At 29.9% G+C, this 3,599-nt stretch overlaps 1 non-coding gene across 1 annotated transcript; it reads right to left on the reverse strand.

The window, feature by feature from the left end:
• Positions 1 to 752: 752 nt before the first annotated feature.
• On the reverse strand, positions 753 to 824 carry TRNAP-AGG (transfer RNA proline (anticodon AGG)). The gene has a single exon. It is a non-coding gene; the product is annotated as a tRNA-Pro (tRNA).
• Positions 825 to 3,599: the final 2,775 nt, after the last annotated feature.

Below are 3,599 nucleotides of genomic sequence, written 5' to 3' on the forward strand. Positions count from 1 at the left end.
ATTTATTTTTCACTTACAGTTCATAGAATTACTATCAAACATTTGAATAATGTTATGACATTATATTTATAAATTTTTTTTTTTGTCAAACATCCAATCCCATGATGTTCTTACAAAAAAGGTATGCCTTTACATTTTATAATCAATTAAAATTAAAATATTATTAATTTGAAATTTATATATCAATTATTTTTTACAATATTAGTTACAAATATATGATTATTAATTAACATATTTTCAAGAAACAATGTATTATTAAATAACTAATATAATATCATTTATAAAGGTACATATTTTTTAAATATTAATTTTTTTATAATTAAATGTTATTTTTAAATTAAACTAACTGTGTAATTACACTTGTACAACCAAACAACACGCTTGTAATTACACTGTAATTACATTATGACAAACAAACAGGTCATTGTAATTACAATATTATGTAATTATTAGGCTGTGTAATTACTAGGGTAGTAATTACACCAATTCCAATTACCAGGTCACTTTCCAAACAGGCTCTTAGGTATTTAAGATAAAAAAATGACAAATGTTTCGAACTATGCCATTAGTATTAAAGAAACGGTCCAATTTATTAATGGACGTGATTTTTGCTAAGGTGACACTTATTTAAGGATGGAGTAATAAGCATGGTCTTCACTTGTTGTAGTTTTGACAGTAGTCAACTGGACCTGTATGTTCAGAAGAGACATCGATTCTGTTCTGAAAAATCATAACCCAAAAAATAAAAGATTGGGGCATTCCGAGAATTGAACTCGGGACCTCTCGCACCCTAAGCGAGAATCATACCACTAGACCAAATGCCCACCACGTTGCCAATAATACTACCAGCACTAATTAACTTATTTCTTTTAATTTTATCTAGTGAATTGTCACTAACTTCCAATAGAATGATTCTTGAATATATCAACTTATACCCAACAGTTGGTAATTTTTAAGTCAATTTGGTTGGGCACACCTTAAGGTTTGATGCTTTTTGATTCATTCATAAGTTGTACCTATACTTAATTGATGTGCAAGGAACTGTTTTTTCTTAACTTAGAACAAATAAAGTCATTAAATTATCTTGAGTAATTTAGCTATTAATCGAAAAGAAAAATAAAACAAGTTTTGCAAGCTGGGTTTATGAATAGTGCAATCGAACTAAAAATAAAATGAAAATTACTGATGATGGCCAACTCATTGTACTCTCAAGCCCTCATTGTCCTAAAAAAATCGAAAAATATATTCTGAAAGTACAGTTCAAGGCGAAAAAAATATTTTTCCAGCATTTGACTCTTACCTTTTCAGTTCTCAAAAAAGAGAGGGCATTGAAGAAGCTAATTAAAATTAAAGGGATGAACTGGACGCCACTTCTCTTTTCTCCATATATACATATTAACAAGGACTAAGCTCATGTGCATATATTCCATCTCTGTTTTAATTAAGTAATTTGAGAATAATGACGACAATTAAACTTAAAAAGGGGAAATAATTTTCAGCTTATCTACTAAATGCATGACTCATTACAAACTTCTAAAATGTTAGCGTACTATCAACTAGACCAAGTAGCACCAAATTGAAGTCCCATTTATTAATCAAGTTATTTTAATAGTCAAGTTGTTTTGCAAGTGCACATTACATTTAACAAATTCTTGTAAGTTTAATTTCTTAAGATCCATGTTGTCCAACTTGACCAAATGAATTTGCTTAATATGGACAATCTATTAGAGACTCTGACATAATAACTTCATGAAAGTTCTCCATTCATCATAATGTTTCTAATAAGAGTATGTCTTGAATGATAATTTAAAACTTTATTCACCTTCCAAGATGATAAACTCTAGAAATCTAAGCACTTCAAAGTTCAAAAGATGCTTTGTAATCAGTATCAGCAGTAGTAGCAGAGTATACTACTCAACTTGCTTCTTATTTATGCAGTAACTAATACTGCTGACAGAAAAATGGGAAAATAATTAGAGTTTAGAGAATAAGTTAAAGCAAAAGACTATTGTTTATTTATGTGGTGTCAAACAGGAGATGCTCCTCCCGTTAAGGATGAAGACCATGCCAGTGTTTCCACATAGGTGGCATGAAATGCAAAACTTTATATGCAGTGTGAATTTGTGCGCATCTTAATTAGTTATTTCACCAGATATTTGCTCTTTTCAGTTTAAATTATTTGTCGTGGTTTCTGAAAATTAGTTGTCATTTCAGAAGTTCAAGATAAAATTAGTTATTTTTTCCCATTTTACCCTTCGTAGTCATTGTTCTTGAAGACTACAAATACCTCAATTATTGCATGATGTTATGATTGTTTAAATTTCAATGAAGGGTAAAATAGTTAAAACTCCTTATGACTAATGCTTTTTAGGAGGCGTGTAAAAGAAATCATGACTGGTAATTTGAGACGAAGGGAGTACTATTTTCATCATCACGTATATCGAATAATTTTGTCCATTTAAATTTAGATAGACGAAAAAACACATATTTTTTTTTGGATTTGTACTAATGTGATTTTCGTCCCTTTTTATTGACAAGTAAGGTACACCTTAGGTATAGGCATGCAATAGGTTAAGTGGGTTTTAATTAAATTAGGGAAAGTTTGCATACGAGATTTGGGAGAGCCAATCCGAAATGTAGTAATGTCACTTTGTCAGGCATAAAATCATCAGCAATTTGGGTTTAAGGAAATTGCAAATTGCTAATTAATTTAAACAAGATTAAGCGTCAGTTAATCATTGGTTAGTATTTAATTAAACTTAGATGCCAAACTAGAATCTCGCATGTGTACCAACTCCATTGACACACTCCTCTTGATTTTTAGATCTCACACTGGAATGTGGCATCATCTAGATTTTTTTTTTCTTTTCACATTTCTACCTCTGGACCGAGAGAAAAGTTTTGGTCATACTTAGGATACTATATTATTTTTACACTAATGGGGAGATTAATTTTTATCCCAATGTTGGTGTGTTAAGTACTTTCGTATTCCTTCTAAAATTTACATGCTAGCCAAACATGCATGCATGATGCATGAGATGAATAACTTGACCGCTCAAGATAAAATGAACAATGGAAAAAACAGAAAAAGAAAAATGATGTAGTGTAATTTCTAGTAAGTAGTAAGGCATACATCCAAAAAAAGAAAAAGAAATGGGAAAATAGAAGAGAAAAACAACAATGCGAAAAAAACAAAAAAAAAAACAACGGAATATTACGCTCCATATCTATTTTTAAAAATATTTACGCCATGCACGTACCCCATACTTTGTGTATAAACACTCGATTTTAAACATATTTTTGTGTAAAAACACATGTTATAATTATAGACTTTATACAAGATTGATACATTATGTATAATGCTTTCCCTCCAGATATAATGTTGTATAATATTGTATATTGGGCTACATGGCATAAATATTTTCAAAACCTGTACATATTTTTTTGAAAATATCCCAAAAAACAATGTTGTTTATACGAGAAAACTACAAAAATGACCTCTTATGTTTGGAGTAGATTTGAAATGGTACCTTAAATATAACCTTGAGCAGTTTTGTCCTCTAAGTTTTCCAAAAGGGAGCACTTTTGGTCGCTATCAA

The sequence above is a fragment of the Lycium barbarum genome, chromosome 1 (assembly GCF_019175385.1).
Source record: "Lycium barbarum isolate Lr01 chromosome 1, ASM1917538v2, whole genome shotgun sequence".
NCBI lineage: Eukaryota > Viridiplantae > Streptophyta > Magnoliopsida > Solanales > Solanaceae > Lycium > Lycium barbarum.